Source organism: Anopheles nili, chromosome 2 (assembly GCF_943737925.1).
Source record: "Anopheles nili chromosome 2, idAnoNiliSN_F5_01, whole genome shotgun sequence".
Taxonomy (NCBI): domain Eukaryota; kingdom Metazoa; phylum Arthropoda; class Insecta; order Diptera; family Culicidae; genus Anopheles; species Anopheles nili.
The window spans coordinates 56,847,086-56,861,539 of record NC_071291.1 but is presented as its reverse complement, the minus strand read 5'-3'; the positions used below and the strand labels follow the sequence as shown (position 1 = coordinate 56,861,539).

Here is a 14,454-nt window from a genome sequence, read left to right as displayed (position 1 = left end):
ACGTTATTTTCGAAACCCCGTCACGAGAGGCGCGCGTGCGTTGGTTTAATTGACCCGTTTGCTTGCGCGGTTCGTTCGCGTGCGTCTGGGTGCGATAAAACTGCACTTTTTATGAGCAATGTGGATGTGTGTGATCGCTCGCTCCAAACCAAACGAACCCCAAACCAAACCGCTTTCTTTTCCGCAAGGACAAGCTTCCTTGCCCGTGCGCTCGATTGGGTGAGCAATTTGCATGGCGTTCGAACTGTTCGTGCTTTTGGTTTTTTTGAGAAGCCGCTGGATCCGTCGCTGGCACACGGAGCACGAGGTGGGCTGTCTGAATCAATAAAACCGCTATTAACTTTGTAACGTGTTAGTTATCCTTCGCGTTTTGCTAGCCGCGCCGCGCCGTGAAAACAGACAACCTGTGGGTCATTATTTTCCCTGCCCGAGCTAGGCGTCGCAGACGGCCACGATGGCTATGCCGGCGGGGGTAAGATTTATCATAATGCCGCCGGTGCGCTTATAGGGATTGAGGTTTTATTGGTATTTATGAGCAATTTTATCGCCTGCATTAATTTGCAGCAAACGGTTAAAACCGAATGGGGCGCGATGGATTTGAGCGGGCGTGTCTTACAGCGGAATCTAAAGGTGTGTGAGCTCGACACGGGTGCAGTTGTATGGGAGATAACGCGTGGTGCTGTTGATTGACCTTTTTTGTGGTGTTACTTAAATGCGAGGATTTTAGTTAGGTTTTATGACAATCGAGTAGCAATGTTTGCCTAATGAGGTTAATTTTTGAATTAATCTAATTTATTCGCAAACAAAAGTAGCTGTCAATTAATTGTGATGATTGTTTTCGTCTTAATCTTATTAATCCTTATCCTTTTATTGTCCATTTTTAATTTCCATTTGAAACACTATTGGTTTCGCATCACATCCACAAAAGATTTGTTTTATTTTTAAATCATATCTGTTCTCAAAATCAACTGAAAAAGGGCTCATAAATGACGTTCAACTTTCCCTGCTTGACATTTTCCCATCACCCGTCAAGCTCGCAATAGTCTATTAGCAATTATGTAGCCGTATGGTGCCTGCATGCTTTCCCGCTGGAAAATTCAATTGCACAACTTCGACACGCGGCAAATAAGCTTCGATCGCTTTCAAATGAACTTGCCTGCCCCCCCACGCCGTTAGAACAGCCAGCGAACGGCGTTGGATTAACTCCGCAAATTGAATTTAGCAGAAATGCCACCATTCATCGCGCATTTTGTGCCAGCGAACTTTTTACGTGTCATTAGAATTCACGGTTTTTCTCTCTCTCTCTCTCTCTCTGCCAGCACCGTGTTTCGAATCAGATTGCCAGCACCCTTTTCACCCACCGTCATCGTGTGTGTGTGTGAACCGCTTTTCCGACGCCAGTTGGCGTTTTCACGTCACGTTTCCGGGTGCTCCGTGGCGTGTTTCGTGGAAGTAATTTTTTCTTCCTTTTCCACCCCCCCGAAACGGTGACTCGCACCAACGCGCGTTTCCTGGCACGATGATCAACCGGCGTCATTAATATGGATGTGTGACGTTTAAATTTCAAACCACTAACGATCGATCAGGGACCTCCCCAACGGCAGAGAGTGGGCCCGTTTTTTTTTCTTCCTCCTTCTCAATCGGTGCGGGATAATCTTATCGGGAATCCATTAGCGGCAGCTCAGAAGGTCGATTCCGGGGTTGGGCAAGCGTTACAAGATTATTGTCGATACGGATTCGATTTTCCAATCTTTTTTCCCCGGCCCACGGGGCAAAACGCGGGAGCTTTCGAAAGGAACACGGCGAATTGTCGTCGTCGGTGGGTTGTGTTTGCTGTTGTGAGGATTTTTCGCTTGCCGCGACTCAACGAACACGCGGACGGACAAACCAAATCTTGATCCGAAATAAGCGATAAACCATCGTGGCGGAGAAGAGAGAAAAAACAAAGCACACACACAAAAAGGTCCACACCAAAATCGGGAAAATCCGTTCCGTGTCGGGCGTTTTACAGCCCGAGAGTCGCTTTACGAGTGGCCGTGGTGGCGTGTTATCCTGTTCCGTTTCGTTGTTTTTGCACCCCCCGGAAGAGATATCAGTTGCATTTGCTGTACCGATGGTAAAACAAGTGCCGGTGCAACCGTCGCAATCGTTTACTTCGTGTGTCGGCTCAACGTTTCAACATCATTCGCTCTTAGTGCAAGGGCAAAACCACACGCGAACGAACGATGGAGATCCGGCAGATAAGTGCATGTTGCAGCCAACAGCACTGCAAACCCAAACGGTGGCACATTGCATCGTCGCGATCGGAGTCGCGTTAGATCGAAGTTACTCAATCTTAATTTTTCTCACCCACCCCAAAGTGCTGCCGGGGCGGCCCGGGTGCGCAGATAAATGATACGAAATTATTCACGACAGTTTTACGGTGGCAGAAAATTATAATTTCCAGCCGAGCCCCGTACAACACGACAGCAGATCAGCCGGGGTGATAAATCACCGCACTGTGGCAAATCTGTGCGCTCACAAACGCCGCGTGGTTGAGTTATTTGGTTGACCATTAAATAGGTCGCGGATCAGATTTGTAAGTGTATTTGTGGCGTGATTTTCCACAGCCAAAAGCTCGGTCTCTCAGCAGAACAGATCGCCCCAACAATAGTGGAATTCTTATCGGCATTTTTTATAAGCAGCATCCTTAAAACACCCGCTATTGATCGATGAACGTAAAAACCCCTTTTGTTGAGCATCTGCGAAGCAAACGGACAGAAGCCGGCTTGTTCCCTTTCGCCGAAGATGCTGGTAGGGTTTTGCAGAGATGCGCCAAGACAACCAACTGATTGGCAGACTATTAAAGGCCTCCATTCGCCGAGTAACGCCATCCATCACCCGCTCCATGGCTGCGGTCTTGTCATTTTTCCACTTAATTAAATCTAGTCCCGCGTCCTCCCGATGGCTCGGACGGGGCTAGAGCATGTGCGTGCGTGTGTTTGTGTGTGCTTTACCCGATGGAACGCCGTCATGCGAAGCCAAATAGACACGGCTGAGTGCTGGACCCTCGCGCGTCGGTATGTGGGCCTCTTCTCGCCTTCTCGAAGGTGGTCCGCACCTGGCATGAATGATGCTGCTGCTGCTACATGACATTTCCTCACGTGAGCTTTCGAGCTTCTCTCGATGGCGTCGATAAATTATCGATCGCGCGTTCCACGGCACTCGATGGTGGTGGTTTTCTCCACAAGGATCACAACGAACACGTCCCCGTGAGCCACCGCTTTCACCTGTTGCAGGACAGAAGGCCCGATTTGTTACTGCCCGTTCCGTTTGTTATATGCCACACCGAAAGGAGGGACACTGTTGCGACAGAGGATATCGGACTTCAAAGCTGAACCGAATGCTCCAGCCTCACAGGACGCGCTGTGTGGGTGAGTTGTGGGATGCGATTTTCATCAGGTGCGTCGTTTTAATCACACATTCGTGACTACCGGCGACGAGTGTCCGATTCCTTGTACGCGTGTGTTTGTGACCCTCTAATCCACGAACTCCGTTTCTCGGTTGCGATGTCAGGTGCACGCCGCTGACCGAAAGATGCTTAGGATAATTGGTTTAAAGGCTTTCACAACAGCAAAGCTCTCATCACTGGCGCACAAATGCTGGCTTTCGGTTGGCTGCTGCTGGACTTTGGCAACAACCGTCAACAGCCTTAGGTTGTGCAAACCCGAGCCATCGCATCGATGTCGCGCTAATTCGCGCAAAATGACGGTGAGATGTGCCGCGGCTCGGCTTTCCTGCTAACTGTTCATCCATTTTCATCCGCCTCCGGGCCAAACACACATTTCAACACATTTCGCCACGCCTGGGCTTGGTCACGCGATGGGGTCGGTGTGGGATGTTTTTTTTTTTGCTTGCTTGCGTGATGCGATGAAAATCGCTAACACTGGCCTCGCTGTGGAAGAAAGTGGGATGATTCGAGCCTGGACGAGGGAAATGGGTTTCTATTTCAGCATAGATTCGGTTCTCTTATTTTTTTGCGTTCGAGTTGGCTTCTTTTTTTTGTCTCCCTCTTTTCAACCGGACTGCAATTGCGACCGGCCGAGCGATTGCTGAGAAAGCTAGCGCAGGCGAGAAGCTAAATAATTGTTCGAAGCGAAATATTGTAATGACGTTGATAAGGTGTAGCTGATTTGCATGAAATCTAGTCCCTTGCGGAGAAAGCGAATTATTTGTGGCATGCGTATTTTTTTTTCCATGCCCGTGCGATTCGTTTCGATGGTTGGATTCGTGCCTGCTGTCAGTCTGGAATGGGTTGGTGCATTTTTTGTAGCATTTTTTTTTTAAAGAATTTAGCGTGAATCGTGGTGCTAGCGATAGATGAGTTTTTATGCCGCTGACATGTGCTCACTTTTCACTTTTTACGTTCCCCTTTGGCGTGCACAAATGAAAGTGTCTTTGGTATGCAGAAGCGAGAGAACTAGGTTGAAAACTGTCGGCGTTGTGGGGTCACCTTTTAAGCATAAAACAACCCGAGTTATGCTACCAACGCATGCAAACGAGCCTGGGAAACATTTCGTCTGAACGTCAGTGTTTCTGAGCTGTGATTTAATTGTAATTGTATGACGAGCAAATATTTCGGCGCATTTAACTCATTAAACGCGTATAAGCTGTACGAAATCGCCCCATAAACGGTTAGTGCTTACAACGAGCTTACCTGCTAACTGACCCGCCCGTAATTTATGAGTGCGCTCAATAAATTGTAATTTTCGTTACTATTATGCGCAAACATTCTGCCGATTATTATCTGCCTGCGCAAAAAAACCCCACGCGACATTGTATTGTGTGTTGTGATTTTAAGCAAAAAAAAACACATCAACAACATTATGCTCCACCCGCGTCGGGGTTCGAGAGCGTGCTTCAATTAATCAAAGCCAGCGCGCGTAATTGATCGATTTTATGGCTCCCACGCTCTTCCGATGATTATTTATGATGTCGCATTAATTCGCGCGTGGTAGGTCGCACGGTCGGACGGTGGCAAAAGTTAACAGCGCACCTGATTTATGCGCCACATCGGGTGCAGCATGGTGAAACGAATTTTAAACAAAAGTGTTTTAAGCGACGGCGCAGCGCGTGATTAAATTATTATTACCGGCCCGCACATTGGGGCCATTGTGGAGCATTCGTCGAACGTGCGAGATGAAAATGCAAAAACAAATCGCATTAGAAAAAAAAAAGAAAATTGCTACCCTTTCGACACTATCACAACGATCACGTGGAAGCCTTTCTGTACGTGTTGTACTGCGTTTGTGTGTTGGTCATTTGTGGTGTAATATTTATCACGATTCGAGTGCCCCCGTCGTGCAGGGTGGGATTTTTTTTTCCACTTTGATTCCCATAAACATATTCATATTTACTCATACGTGCGGTATGCGAAAGCAAAATCATCCCCTCCCTCTAAGCTCTAGGAGGTCGGTCTCGATGGTCGTTATCGTAAACATTTGCAGCATCCAATCGCATCGATATTTATGCCGGCCATCCCGACATTCCCGACATTGGCAAGGTTCCGAATGGGCGTGTAGCGTCTTTTATTGTTTCCGAACCGGGGGGAGAGGGTTTGCATCCTTTCGGAGTCCCCGTTATCGTTGCGTTTGGTTTTTCCAAGCACGCGGAACCCTTTGAATGGGACGCCTGGCGTACGCGAAGAGTGTGTGTAGCGCTCGGTGACCATTTCCTCCCGACTGTCGATGGTGGTGACCGTAAATAATCTAGAACGGCGCAACCGGCAATTGCTTTGTAATATTCATAAAGCAACAAAAGACCGGCGGCGGCGGCGGCGGCGGCATCTCAACCGGATGTGACGCCGGCGCGAGAACGTCCGGAAAGGCAAACCCGCCTGCAACCATATGGTGCCGGGAGGGTTTTCGCCTATTTTTAAAACAGTGTGTTTATTCGTTCCCGGAATGCTTCGTTTGTCGATGTTTGAGAAACCGAACCGGCTGCGGGTGGGCCGAGGCCAGAAAAACCCACCCCCACACAGGAGGCCACACGGGCTGAAAAGTCATGCGAAGTTTAATTGTGCCATGGCTCGTTATCCTCCGCCCGAAAAGTCCTGCCAGTGGCGGCTGCCGGCGTTGGTCAAGTGCACCACCAATTGCAACGCTGCAACGACAGCGCTTTCCCATCCGTTCGGTTCACACTTGAATGGTGTTCGTTTAGCAATAAGTTACGAAGTCAGATAATTTTCCCCCGAGTGCTTGGGGAATGGAAAGTTTGTCCGTTTTGTTTGATTTCGTCCGACGTCCGGAAAGCAGAGACGGGGCATGGCCTGACAAAGGCGGGATCTTTGAAGGCAAATTTGTCCGCTTCGGGTGTTTGCATGCCGATGCTCATGCATTTGCATGCAGGTCCTAAAGCGTGGATAAACTTTTGCCTAATGGAGTGAATTTGCATACCAAACAAGAAGTGGCTCGTATTTTTTTTTTGTGTTGCTTCTTTGGTCAAGCAAAGCTCCAAAGAACCGAACCCAACCCTGAGGTTACGAGGCAAGAAAAGCCACCCGAAAGAGGGTCAAGTGGACAAACTGTTATCGTTTTCCGCTCGGTCGGGCTCACGAGGCGGTTCACTTCGCCCGAATCTAATTCACTCTGGCCGTGTGGTGGGATTTGCGCCATTTTAATCAGCTCATGTTGGTGGGGGGGATGCGCGATTTTCAGCAGCTTGAAAGTTTGCGTTTGTCAAATGGCAACTAAGCGACTCATTAGGATGTGTGTGCTGGTTCGGGTTGTGCTGCTGCGTATGAGCGCCATTACGAGCAGTTGGTTAAACCGTTACGTTAACGCCATCGTCTGCCGGCGTTTCTTAAGCAAAAACGGGTTCACCTTTCGGGGGCCACCAAGTGGGTCGATCCCTTTAGTCCTCATACCCTCAGGCAGCGCATGTTACCCGACGACGTTTATTAATTAAACCATGTGCGCAATAAAATGTAAATATTTCAATTAATTTAAATGAGCCATAAACTTTGCCCGCCAGCCATTCGTCGGGGTTGTCGTTGTGCACCGGCCGCCCCGGGGCCTTAAGCTTTCTTATTGCAGCTCTGGTGCTATTTTTTTTATATCCCACCTCACATCACAACAACCGGTTGGCATTTTCACCAAGCCCCATCCGCCAAGCTCACCAAAACACGAGCCGAGCTTCATCATCCGTTCTCGATTCTCGTGTGGTCGCGCGCGTAATCGTGAGCTTGGGGCGGGTTGAAGGAAAAGTTTCGATTCAATTCGTCCTCGTCTGGAAAGTGAGTGCGCACCACCGCGTCGATGGCACTGCTTGTAATTGAAATTTTAGAACGTCAATGTGTGTGTGTGTGTGTGTGCTCGGTACTTCTTGAAAGGCCCTCAGAAGAAGGCAACCTGCAGGCAGCGGAGACGGTCGTTCGTGCTGATGGGGAAGCTTCGATGAAGTGATTAATTGCTTATATATGCATGCTGGTTTTCCTTCTCGAATCGGGTCGAAACCGGGAAGAGGTCTCCATTCGAGCGTTGAAGGCGAGTCTCGGTGGGTTGCAACTGGTTTCTGCGAGTGAACCGATCGTACGGTTCCCGGCGACTGATGCTAGTATTTATTTAAGTGTAAATTATGCCAATTAATTTCTGTGTGATTATCTGTACCGCTAGCTACGGGCTCTCGTTTTGTGCATCGGTTTTCTCGGCGTACCGAGTCTCTGGTGCTTAAGAGGAACGTCCTTTGCCATGGCGGGCTGCTGCGACAAAGTGGCGTAACGTGAGTAGTGTCGTTGTTGTGGTTTTCCCCGTTGGAAACAATTATTACACTTCTCAAACAGTGCGGGCCTGGGCTATGGGATGCTTGGCTGTGGAGAGGTTTTTCTTAATTAAAACTGATTGTGCAGACAGCGAGGAGTGTTGTGCTAGCGTGTGGATATGTTTACATGAGACCATTCGACACCGTGGATTAAGATTCGCACGAATGGCTTTGTGGATGGGTTTTCAGAAATGAAAACATAAACACGGTTAGATTATGCACGTCGCTTTTCGCTAATGCAAACCGGCATTTTATTACTTGTTTTTTTTACTACCGGAATATGTCCTTCGCTTTGTGCGTCTGGACGTTATAAAAAAAACTATCAGAAAGTTCAATTTTAATTCTGATTATTCAGAGTGTTTTGTTAAACTTCAATAATGTTTAGAATAAGACCACTTTCCAGAGTTTTTACTTTCGTAACGTATTTAGAAGTGTTTTATTGATGAAACTTTTACACACCATTAATAGAACCTATCACATTCGCAAGTTTAGCCGCCTGAATTTTCCAATTACGGTTACCTAGAATAGCTTACGCGCTCGATCAATTTTCACTTGCAACAATGGTGCTTTTGACGTATTTAGAGACGCTTACGGCGTTTAAGGATCGAAAGCACCGTTTCCACGAAACCGATGAAACAATTTAAAGCGCCCATCGCGCCCAGCCACCGTGTAACGCAATAAAACGCGATCGATCGCCACGGAATAAGATGAAAATTCCAACCTAGCAAAACTTTCTTATCGCAACCGAATCGATAGTAGCTGATGAAGGTGAGCCAAAAACGGGAAACATTGAATAGAAGACGAAAAAAAAGTTAATATCCCAAATGAGCCTAAGCCGAGTGGTGGTGAAAAGAAGACAACAAAAAAAAACACACGTATCCACCCTGTGCGCAATTCCGCCGGTCAGGATGACCGAATTCCGTTTAACGGCCGGTGGCTGGCCGATCGATTGAAAGTAAACCGGCGGTAAAAATTAGTTTTCAGCCGTGCTTCTCGGTACCGTTCCAGCGGGAAACCTTTTTAGCGGGCGCGAAGGTAGAACGAACGGCTCCGTCTGAATGCGCCAAAGCTGCGCCAAAATTGTAGCACCCAGGTCCGGCCTCGGACCCGGTCGGCACTTAAACAACCGTTAAGCTTTCCCTTAAAAGCATCAGCCCTGCTTTTAATCCGGCTCATAAAAGCTCGGAAAATTCTGAACCATTTTGTGCCGTCGAAAAATAGGCACCTTTTGATAGCTGGCAGGTCTCTTGCAACATCTGACAAAGCGATAGATCGGAAAAACAGAAAGTGAGAGAGAGAGATGTACGATAAAACGAAAGGAGACGGAGTGTAAACCCTTTTCGGTTAATCCAACAGGCTCAGGTGTAACGTTCAGGTTCACTTTACCCGCTATCGGGCGTGTTGCGTGTCCTAGTTGTGCCTAGCGAAGGAATGCGATAGGTGCGAGGTATTTCCTTTTTGGTAATGGAATGCTTCAAATTTTACTTCAATTTGGCGCAACCATTCCAGGTGCGGGAATGATTATCGATTCCTTTTTCCGTTCCGTGGCGATAAGATAAACCCTCGCCGAAGTACATTTCAGGCTGGGGAATAAAACCCGCGCAGGAACAGGGTTTAAATCCTGCATAGTTTCATGCTCGAACAGGCCCGGTCGGCCTTCTTGGAAGGAGACGGCATACCTTTTGAAGGTTTTCCGCGTTGGCTTTTCTAAAAGTGGATTGCCCATGCCCCGGGGCACTCCTTTTCACACACGGATGAGCTTGTTAGCTTCCGGATTCAGCGTGCTAAAGATTGCGATTTCGATTGCTCGGGCTCGTAAAAATCTTTCGCGATGATTTTGCTTCTCCAAAAAACCACCAGAGCTCGTCATTCATAGCCCAACCACCAATGCACCACTAGCACCGGGATACGTTCTCGATCGTAGAGGAAAACCCAACCCGAAAAGAACCTGGCTCAAAGTTATGCGTTCAATTTAGCTTCACACTACCGCTGAATCGCAACCGGGAACCCGGCGCGCGAGCAGACCATGAAGGCTTGAATGCAAATAGTTTGATCTACCATAATCGAGTAACATATATTTTCCATTTACATTCCCCGGAAGCCCGGAAAGGCTTCCCCGGTTGTACGCCTAAGTACGTCGAAGACTGCAATTTGGCTGGATTTCTTTCTTCCTTCTTTTTTTTTGCTTTCACATCCCTACCAGCTTCTCCGTAGGTGGTAGAATGCAATGCAAGAAAGGTGTTCGCCTCCGGTACACCGGTTGAGAGCATAACGGGAGCATAAATAGAGACCGTGCGTTGACCACCACCCCAGAGATGGGAGCCATTGGAAAATGGCTGTGAAATTGGCTCCCAACTGCCGTTCTTTCCCTTGCGAAGCCAAGAAGCCTCGATTCTCAGGCGAGGTTTGGCGTGTTAGTTCACCAAATCCAGTTGATCCGGATTACCGGTTCAATGTGAAATCACCGATAGCGCCAACACTCGACCGAGCCTTTTGCGCTGCGGGTCTAATTGCCCGTTTCTCGGTGGAGGTGATGGGGCTTTGGATATTTGCGAGCGGATCAAACCGATGATCCATTTCGAGTCCGGAGTCTAATCTCGGAGCGCCCGGTGTTGCGTGTCTGAAGGTGCTGCTTTCGTGTAACACCACACACACAACAATGTGATAATTTTCAACTCCTGCCGGTACGAGAAACCCATCGATGGTTCGAGTGAGCGAAACGTACGCCCGGAAGCGAATGTGCAGCTTCAGATTAGAGTGGTTTAGTCCCGCCGGGAGAGAAGCTACTGTGTTCGTCGTGGCTTCCGGTAGGGAAATCGCAACCCCCTGAAGATGTACCCTTTGTGGAAACCGTGCGCATCCTCGGTTTTGAAGTGCCCCAGTCGAAATGATGCTGGCGCGCAAAGTGAAGATTTGTATTATTACCGTTCGATCGGCGCCGTGCGCGGATTAAGTAAGTGTTTAGCTTAGCCCCACGTGGACGTGGACCGAGTGGAGGATGTAACCGGCGACGGCTTGTAATTATCTGCCGACCAGCGGATTACAACGCCGCGGTTCCACGCCATAATCTGTACGGCACGATTTGTCGAACAAGTGGGCTGAGCATATACTCGACAAGAGCCGCCGTACCTTCGAGGTTTAGGTGTAGGAAAGCAATAATGGTATTGTAAGCTACACGGTGCTGGTTACGTGTCGATTTCGCTGAGATGGAATCGGTTGGTGTAAGAAATGGGACTCACGACTCGCGTTCGAACACCACCCCGTGCCCGTGCTTGTTATGCCGGGGTACTAATCGTAACAATTTACAAAGCGAAACCTCGCTCGGGCGATGTTAGCCCGTGCGAATTGGCTTGTGCGCATGATACTATGATTTTAATTTCATGGCGAAAGTTTATTGGCTATAATTTTTATATTCACGTGCTGTGATATTACAATTTTGTGCTTTTGTTGTGCGCAAGCATTATCTGGTGTGGCAAGTTTTTCAAGTAATTGCTATTTGTTTATTGTTTGTTATTGTTGTATATGTTGCTTAGTTGTTATATCTTTTTCGATGTGAAACATGATACGGACATTTTGTTGATGTTTTCATAAATATAATAATATGTTTCTTTTAATATATTCTAGATATTTTTTTCATCCATTTGTTATTCTGTTTTCTTCTATATTTTTTGTTATAAGGATGAGTTTTTAAATAATAAAATGTTTCGTTAGTTTCATAATTTGTTATAATTTATTTTATTAGCAAATCGATTGTATCCTTTTCCATCAATTTGTTGTTGTTTTTGTCCATTTTTCTTCGTTTTCTTTGTACGTTTATTAACGGTCATTGTCCCATGTAACTGTCAAAAAGATTAACATTATGCATGTGTTTTGTACAGTTAATTTGTACAAAACCATGAATTGTATTTGTTTTTTGTTCCACGTATATTGAGTTGACTGCAAGGCACAAGAAACAGATAGTGAGGCGACTTATTGCGTGACAAATGTTGTATCATCCACCGCGAAAACCTCCCAAGGAAGCTTTTCGCTTTACTAAATAAATCTTCCCCCGCCCTGCATGCCGAACTAGATTAAGTAACAATAGTAGTGGTAAAAAAAAATCCCAATCACACTATATATAATGCATCCGCACGACATAATCCACCAATGAATCAGGATAAAAGTCAGGATAGTCTGGCGAACGGGCTTCCGTTCTCTGTCCGGCCTCGACCTTTTCCGGAACGGTTCCTTTCCGAGTGTGGCCCAAGTACGCTCCGGCCTAGGTGTGAAAAGGCGTTCTTATCGTCGGCACGAGTTGCGGACAAGATTTACGTCCCCCATCCGGGCAAAGCGATGTAATTAAACGATCGTAATAACGATTGCCCGGGTCGATAGCACAGAAGTTCTTGCTCGTACAGTTTGTGGCTTAAGCTCTGGAGTCCCGTTCTCCAGGGTTACTTTGCCATTTGAACGCCCGTACGCTCGTGGTTTGCATGTTCGGGTTGAGGAATCGGGTGCGTGAAGAATTGAACCGACCGAGGGTCTCGAGCCGTACGAAGAACGAGCAACAAATTGATGAATGTTTCCGTTCCGACTTGGCCCGTGACTGTTGGTTGCCATTGGTTCGATCGTCATATGGGAAGTGAGCAGGTTTATGTGCTTCCGACGCACAAAAAAAAAACAACAAGCTAGCCTAAATCTCCAGAGCGTTAGCTTTTTTTTTCGGCCGTAAAGGTATGTGTTTGGGGTACGATTATTTTTTTATTTATAGATTTTATGACCCTCGCGTCTGAAATGCGCCCCAAGAAAAGGCTCGAAAAGGCACCGTGTTCACGCATCAATCTCGTGCCCGATTTTAGCACCTTTTGCGGGCGCCACAACCCTCGGAATGCTTACTTATCCACCCGGAAGCACGGTTTCTTTTTTTTTTTTTCGGGGAGGACGATGGTTGTAATCGAGTTGCCATAAATTAAAGTTCCTTTCGCTGTTCGCGCCCGCAGACGAGATGGTGCAGCGTGTGGCTCAACGATCGAAACGACACGGGCTTTAGCAGAAGCCGGTTTGCGGATTAACGAGTATGTCGAGCACAATTGGGCCAGGAGCGCTAATGGAGCGCACATTTGTTAGTTTTCCAAGCGGCGGATGTGATCCAGGGGTTGCGGGAAAATGCCTCGGAAAACACGCGGACGCGCTGGTGCGTGCCCGGAAATCGCGATGCTAGACCGAACATAATTTCGTAAAATCAACAAAATCCCATTCCCGTGGGGCGTGCGTCGATGCGTGTTTGGTTTTTAGCTCTGCCCAGGGCGGCCTATCGCTAATCGCTGCCGTACGACAGGTTTAGCGCTGCAATTTTCGCCGGCGAAAAATGGTGGAAAATCAAACGTGTGCTGTCGCAAAATTGCTGACGATGTTTTCCCATCTTTGCGCTGGCGCCCGAACGCCCATTTCAGCTGTCCCGCGCACCGTAACTTACATTTCTAATCAACGGTCAAAGGGCTATAAAATTAAACGGGGCAACATAAATTTTCATAATTTATTCCCCTTGTTCGGCATAATATTTGCTGTCCGTTTTCGGCATCAACATCGATTGCCTCTGGGTGGTGAGCCGGTGGAAATGATATTCGATGTGTGGAAAATGAAAATGGGTTTCCCATCTCCCGAACGGGCTTTCGTCAGCAGAATGTTCGCGTTGTTTTTCGCTCCTGTCCGCTAGCCGCTAGCATTTTTCTGCTCATTCTTAGCTCGAAACGAAAGCTCTCCCTTTTTCACGTGGGAGTAATTGAAAGGCCCGCCCCATTATCTAGCTAAAGCATCGCTACAGCAATAGATATTCTGCGCTCAGACAGGGCCCGATGGGAATGGGCTTTGCAGCGCGGAGAATCAGGTTATGGATTATCTACCCCATGACGGCTTCGGGGCTACCTACCGCGGTTTGCATGATGATGAACATTTTCCCGCTGGTCGGTCGCTCGTGTCCGCAACATCTCTCGCAAGCTCCCGGGACGCGATCGTTCCCGGTGTTTGCACGATCGTAAATAAAGTTAATTGAAGAATTTTTCAAAACATGTCCACACGCGCGCTCGTCGAGATGCGCCAGTTTTGCATCCCGCCATTGGGCCGGTTGGCACGCCAAAATGCCTGCGGTGTGCGCCAGCGCATCAAAAGCGATCGGACGGTATGATTTATTGGGCGAAAGATCGTTATCGGAAGTGCGTTTTTCCAGCGTGCGCGCGCGGGTCGTTAGTGTCGACGCGGAGGTAAATGGCGCTGATATCGCTTGGTCTGGGCGTTGGCCTGGGTGTATATCGTATCGAATAAATTAAACGCGACAGTCATTGGACTTGGGCACTTTCCACTGGCTCCAGGGGGTCCCGCTATCCGATAAAAGGATTCGAAAGACAAATGAAACCACTGGCACGGGAAGCCGCCTTTAAAGAATGTTTAATTGAAATGACTCTTAATTTAAACAGGATGCTCGGTGTCGCGTTTAATTTATTGTTTGTGGTCCACTTCTAATTGATGGTTAATAGAAAACGGTCGTGTGCAATTCAAACTGTCAGCTTTTCATTGCTTGCGGTTTTTCCCCGTGTCATGGCACTGTTAAAATGTAATTTTCGGTTGTAAATTCTAACCAAAATCAGCACCCACAGCCGCCGTTCGTGCCTTTTTCGCGAG

The 14,454-nt window shown here is 47.7% G+C and overlaps 1 protein-coding gene across 1 annotated transcript in view; it reads left to right on the top strand.

Annotated features, from left to right (window-relative positions):
• LOC128726652 (frizzled) overlaps positions 1 to 14,454 on the top strand; it is a 184,783-nt gene that overhangs the window by 54,251 nt on the left and 116,078 nt on the right. The window lies entirely within an intron of this gene.